The following is a 7,280-nucleotide window of genomic DNA, read 5'->3' on the forward strand; positions in this document are numbered from 1 at the left end:
CATCGCTCAGCTGTGATAGACAGGAGTTGCGGGTGGCTCACCGCTCTCACTGGGAATTGCCCTCAGCGGTAGGAAACTCATTCAAGGTTAAGGCATCTCCTTGAGGATGGCTCATGTTCAATTACTGGCTGACACAGGAATATGAAGGCCTGGTCCTTGTCTCAGCTTGGAACAAATCTGAAGGCCCATCACAGCTTCAGAGATCCTTGGAGAAGGCTGAGGTCTCTACTACAACCTTATTGGAGAGTTGTCTTCTCTCTGCCCAGCTCCCCTTTCCTTCCTTAAGGTTTCTTTGAGAGCACTTCTTATATTAGTCTATTCTCATGCTGCTAATAAAGACATACCCTAGACTGGGTAATTTATAAAGCAAAGAGATTTAATGGACTCACAGTGCCACATGGCTGGGGAGGCCTCAGCATCATAGCAGAAGGTGAATGAGGAGCAAAGTCACGTCTTACTTACATTGCAGCAGGGAAGAGAGGGGGTGTGCAGGGAACTCCCCTTCATGCAATCATCAGATCTCTTGAGATGTATTCACTATCAGGAGAACAGCGTGAAAAAGAGCCGCTCCCACGATTCAGTTACCTCCCACTAAATTCCTCCTAAGACACGTGGGGATTATGCCAGCTACAATTCAAGATAAGATTTGGGTGGGGACACAGCTAAACCATATCACTCCTCGATAACCTTTTTCATGCAGTTTCAGGCTGTTTCCTGTAAGCTGGATTTTAGAACATCCTAGGCCTTTAGGATATTAGGCTTTATGGAATATGTCAGGTTCTAGAAAAAACGATCATGAGCAAGAGTAATAATGACGCCTCACTAAACAAAAACAAAATATAACAAAACAAAAAAATGAGACTTAGGACAAAAATTTCTCAGTGAATTTTCTTTTATTATGATGCTGTGACTGTGACTCTCTTTATCCCTATGGATGTTTTGCTTTGAAATTTATTTTTGTCTGATATTCATAGAGCTAATTTGATTTTGTTGGTAGTAATATTTGCTGGAAAGCCCAAAAATCTTCGAGCTATGAGTTTTGTTTTAGTTAATGCAAATTTGCATTGATTTGAGTAGAAAGCCTATCTTTCATTGTAAATTCTCAAAGCCTTCTCCTGTTCTCAGTCCAGTCTCTCAGCACCAAGGGTGGTCCCTATGTGTCTGTGCGTGTGGGGTTTACTTCCCCTATACCCTCACAATGAGGATATAATATTTTGGGATCCCAGATTTATGGAAGAAGCCTCTCCTATTAGACCGTCCACTTTTTCATGGGACCTGGGCTTTTTCATAAAGGCTGTGAAAATGAAAGTTCACCAGATTTGCTTTCAAGGCAAAAATTATTTCATTGCTCTTATTTCTCGTTACCAACTTTCCTTTAGATTTTGACCTGATAACTCCTTATTGTGTAACAAAAATGTTTTTAAGAATTTTAAAACATTTTAATCCAGAATTTTTAGTGTTTCATCAAAATACTCAGCCTTGCATGTTACTGGAAACAGAAGTCCTAGAGGCAATTTTTTAAACAAAGAAAATTTCGATAATGGTGAAATGTTATCATCTACTCACTCTGCACATGCAGGAAACTGGTTTAACTGGCATGATGCAAATACACACTTTGAAATTGGCATGATGCACTGTAGGATCCTGAGGCTGCATCATGTTCATTTTAGTTCACTTTATGAGAGACAGGAGAGAGAGAGAGAGACTGTTTCACATTTATTGGATGGTGTTTCCAAACAATTTCAACAATTGATTTGCATTATACAGTTGAGACAATAAAATTGAAAATAAATTAAAGCCACTTAAACAACTGTTTTGTGGAATAAATATGTAAAATTTGAATATTTATGATGATAAATCAGATTAAGTTCCTGAATACTTTTTTCTAATCTTTCATCAATGATGCAAAGCTCTCAGGAGTAAGTTTATCAAGTTTTTGTAGTGTGTTTTGATTAAATATAAATAAACTAATCACATTTTTATGGTTACAAAATAGTTCATTAAATGGGGAGGCAGTGATAGCAGACTTTTCCTCTGGAAACACATGGTTAGCAATGTAGATTTACATTCCACAAAGGCTAAGAAATAACAGGTTTTATATAGCTGATGAGAAAGCTTCATGTTGACTTTTAATAACCATTACACTGAACACTAAGTTTGAATATTTTGAACTTGTTCCAGAGAACCTCGAGTTGTTGTACTCATTAATTCTTTGGGACCAACTTACTGATGTTCAAGTTCATGAAACAGGCTTTGCATTTAAGATTTGTTTTCCTCAAAATACAAGGTATGACATTTGGGAGAATTTGTAAGTTTTTTACTAAAGAATATAAGAGAAAACCCATGATTTCTTTTAGTGTTCTTTCACCTTGGACTATTGATTCTTCAGTTTTGAAGTGGATTCTGACTCAAGAAACATACCATTGAAGAATGGGACTGGTGGGAAGGTGAGGAAATGGAAACTCTGCCGTTAAGTAACTTGTCCTTGGTCTTTTACCTGATAAATGGTGGGACACTTTTCTGCTCTGCCAAATGACACCTTCACTTCTTGGATCCCCTCCAACCTCCTAAACTCCTTCCCTTCCCTTCCTTTCTCCTCCATCTCACGTCCCTAAGCGGACAGAGGCAACCAGGTAATGACTTCATCTTTTCACCCATGTCTTCCTACACACATCCCATACTTGAGATCAATTGCAGCAGTGGTGTTTGAAATTTATTCCTCTAATCTTCTCTTGTAAATTTCCCAGGTAACCAGTCCAACCAAGATCCTGGCAGAGCTGTTCCCTGATGGGGCACACTTATTGGAAGAAGCAAGTGAATGTAAAGGAGGGTGGACTTAGAGGAGACTGTGGTGCTCTACCCAGATCTTTCTTCAGGGCCAACACATCCATTGTTGAGTTGTGACAGACAGGAGCTGGGGGTGGCTTGCCTCTCACTCTGGGAATTGCCCTCAGTCATAGGGAACTGCCTTACTCAAGGGTCAGTCACCTTCCGGAGGTTAGCTCATGTTCAATTCCTGGCTGATACAGGAATACGAAGGACCAGTCCTTGTCTCAGCTTGGGACAAATCTGAAGGCCCATCACAACTTCAGAGATGAAGGGTGGGAGCTGCCTCCACTGCCGCGTTTCCTCCTGTAGCTTCTTTTCATGGCCAGTGTCTTGGGGTGTGCCCTGCACTCCATCCCCCCAGCACTCCTTGGCCTTGCCTCTGTGTGAAGATCTGTTCCTCAGTTTCTGCTGCACTTTCCCATCAGCATTCAGACTCCTCTAAAGTAAACCCAGGACCCTTGTTTGACCTCCCGTGCCTCTCAACTTCCTTACACAAGACCTCTGCTGAGATGCCTCACTCTCTAATCCTCTCCAATCAACGCAGGTTGGGAGCCTATACTTGATGAAGCTGCTCCATCAAGGTTCCCTCTACCTTAACAAATCCTGTGCAAAGTTCTTTCTCTACATCAATGGAATCTTTCCGCAAAGTCTGGCACAGAGTTCTGCTCCTTTCATTTAGAAATATTTCCCCAACGGATTTGTGGGACACAAACAATCTCATGGCTGCTGTTCTCCCCGGGTTCCCTGGCCACTCTCTCTCTCATAGTGACTCCCTGCATTAATTTCCTGTTCTGCTGTGAAAAATCACCACAAACTTAGTGGCTTCAAACAATGTGGATTTGATATTTTACCCTTTTGTAGGTTAGAAGTTCAACAGGGATCTTTCTGGGCTAATACCAAGGGGGTGGCAGGGCTGTGTTCCTGCTGGTGGTTATAAGGGAGAAATTCTTTCTTTTCTTTCCAGATCCTAGAGGCCACCAGCAGTCCTTGGCTTGTGACCTCTTCCTCTATCTTCAAAGCTAAGAGCCTAGCGTCTTCTCTCCTCTTTGGCCTGTGCTTCCATCTTCCGTCTTCTTTCCCTGCTTTGAACTCTTCTGCCTCCTCTTCTAAGGGCCCTTGTCAAACAGGCGCCCACCCAGGTGATCCAGGATAATCCTCCCCATTGCAGCATCCTGAGCTCATCTGCAAGGTCCCTTTTCCCACATAATAGAATGACTCACAGGTGCTGGGAATGAGGACGTGGACATGCCTTGGAGGGGCCATTATTCAGCAGACCACAATCCGTCTCCCTAAATTCACCTCTTAATTTTGGGGCATCCTAAATTTGGTTCTCGGCTTACTTCTCGTCTCCATCCATACTCTCTGAGTAGAAGAGCTCACCAAGGACCATGGCTGTAAATGCGTTCTTTGAGCTGGCGTTTTTCAAATTGTATTTCCACTCCGGACCTCGTCCCTGAGTTCCAGGTTTGTATTCATATCCACCTGTGTGCATTGTCTACCCAACAATTCATGTGGATGTTTAATAATGATCTCAAACTCAAATATCTACAAAAGCCTCTGAATTTCTCCCCCAAACCCATTTTTCTGCACCCTTCCTCTCGCTGTTAATGGCTCCACCATCCACTTTGTTACCTGAAAAAAAAACTCAGGAATCTTCTGGATTATTCTAATTTACTTTATCTACCTCCCACATCTAATCTATGAGCAAAGTATCTCAGCTGCCATCACTGATTCCACGCTTCCTTCACCTCCTGCCTGGGCTTGGGAAGCAGCTACTCAACTGCTCTCTTTGCTTCTGCTCTTCCCGTCTGAGGTCTACCTTTCACCCAAGATTGAGGTTTTTGTTTTTGTTTTGTTGTTGTTGTTGTTGTTATTGTTGTTTTGAGATGGAATCTTGCTCTGTTGCCCGGGCTGGAGTGCAGTGGCGCAATCTCAGCTCACTGCAACTTCTGCCTCCCAGGTTCAAGCAATTCTCCTATCTCAGCCTTCTGAGTAGCTGGGATTACAGGTGCCCACCAGCACGCCCAACTAATTTTTGTGTTTTTAGTAGAGATGGGGGTTTCACCGTATTAGCCATGCTGGTCTCGAACTCCTGGCTTCAAGTGATCCACCCACACTGGCCTCCCAAAGTACTGGGATTACAGACATGGCTCATCCTACCTGACCCCAAGAGTGATTTTTTTAGTAACCACTTTTACTAGCAAGAATTTCAAACCTTCCAAACAATACAGAGGATGATGAAGTGAGCATCCAGGTATTTATCACCTAGATTTAATGTTGTTAACATTTTATTTTATATCACTATCTTTTTAAACAAAGAAATGATCACATGCTTGTGAAGTCTCTACTTATTCCTCCTTAATCCCATCCCCAGCTCTCAGCAAGGATAGATGGCATTGTGTGATATGTTTTTACACTTTACATAAGTGTTTTGTATTCGATGTTTCTGGCACTTAATTTTTTGAGAATTATATTTGAAGTGTATACATGTTAATATACATAGATTGGCTTCATTCATCTTAATAACTGTTTATCATTATATAAACATAGGACAGCATAGTTAATCATTTTCCTTTTGTTAGGCATTTAGTGATAAAATTCACTGCACACCACTGCAGTGAACATCTATGTGCCTAAATCTTTGTGCACAAGTGTGAGAAACAGTAGAACAATTTGAAATTTTAATGTAGCTAAGTTTATCAATCTTTTTCTAAAATGTTAGTGCTTTCGTAACTTGTTTAGGAAAGCTCTTCCCAACTCTATGAAGGCATTCAATTAAATCTTCTATAATTTTACTTTCTAAATTGAGGTCTAATCATTCTGGAATGTGTGTGTGTGTCTCTGTGTGAGTTAGATATGGTTAGCCAATTGTTCATCACAATTTAATGAATATTCTAGTTTTTACCCACTGAATTTTAAGGCTGCTTCTGTAGAGTACCATGTTTCTAAAAGACATGGTACAGCAGCGGTCATGGAGGCATACAGCCTGGCTCCAAAATCTGGCCCTGTGACTGATGAGGAGGTAGGTGTGCCATCTTTGACTGCTTACACACACTGTCTGCATCTCTGCCCCAGTTGCCCCCATTTGTAAAAGGAGAAACTATGAGTAACTACTTTTGAGTATTAAATGAGCAATACTGCACTTTGATTCCTTCATGCGGAACCTGGCACTAATACTCCGTGAATGTTAACTATCATATTTAAAGTATTATACTTTTTATTTTATGTAAGTCTGCTTTTGGGTTCTCTATTTTGTATCATTGGTTTAGTATACTATACCTATATCAATGATGAGCAATTCAATTACTGTAGCTTTATAGTAATCTTGATATCTGAGGGTAAACATAGCAAACATTGCTATTTTTCTGCTTGCTCTGAGAAAAACAATATTAAGATTTTGATTGCAATAGTATTGAATTTATAGATTATTTTGAGAGAATTGCATAGATTATTGAGTCTTTCTACATGTAAACATACACTTCTCAACTTACTTTGTCTTCATGCCTTTGAAAAATGCTCTCTATTGTTCTTCATAAATGTCTAACCCACTTTTTGTTAGATTATTTCCAGGCAACTTATAGTTTGTTGCTACTGAATAATTTTTATGTTGTCACTTAAACATTATTTTATTTTGTTTATTTTAACTTAAAAATCGCATTGTTTTTTACTGCTATTGATTTTTTGTTTTGTTTTGTTTTATTTTTGAGATGGAGTTTTGCTCTTATTGCCCAGGATGGAGTGCGATGGTGTGATCTCAGCTCACCACAACCTCTATCTCCTGGGTTCAAGTGATTCTCCTGCCTCAGTTTCCCGAGTAGCTGGGATTACAGGCATGCACCACCACACCTGGCTAATTTTGTATTTTTAGGAGAGATGGGGTTTCTCCATGTTGGTCAGGCTGGTCTTGAACTCCTGACCTCGGTGATCACCTGTCTCGGCCTCTTAAAGTGCTGGGATTACAGGTGTGAGCCACTGCACCCAGCCTATTACTGCTGTTGATTTTTAAAATTGGTTTTGTACTCCAACAACTTTATATTTAATAATTTATTTGTGGTTTTCTCATACTTTTTCTAACATTTTTCTCGATTGCTTTCTACTCGTTTATATTTTTAATGTATAACTGTACAATCATAATTATTAATGTTTATAGAGTTTTTTTAAGTGCTAGATACTCTTCTCAACACTTTTCATGCATTAACTCTTTTCATCCTTGTGATAACTCTATGAGGTATGTTATATCGTTATTCCTGTTTTATTCGTAGTGGTAAAGAAAAAATAATTCAGACATTTGTTAAGACAGTAAGGAAGACTTTATTTGGGATGATATGAATAGGTGTCAAGACTGTGGCAATCGGGAGAGAGATGGGGCTCAACCATGAATACAGCAAGACAATTGGGCCTTTATGGCCAAGGAGCAGAGTGGGAGTGGGGTGGGGTGTAGATGGAGAATG

The sequence above is a fragment of the Colobus angolensis genome, unplaced genomic scaffold (assembly GCF_000951035.1).
Source record: "Colobus angolensis palliatus isolate OR3802 unplaced genomic scaffold, Cang.pa_1.0 Scaffold53, whole genome shotgun sequence".
Classification (NCBI taxonomy): domain Eukaryota; kingdom Metazoa; phylum Chordata; class Mammalia; order Primates; family Cercopithecidae; genus Colobus; species Colobus angolensis.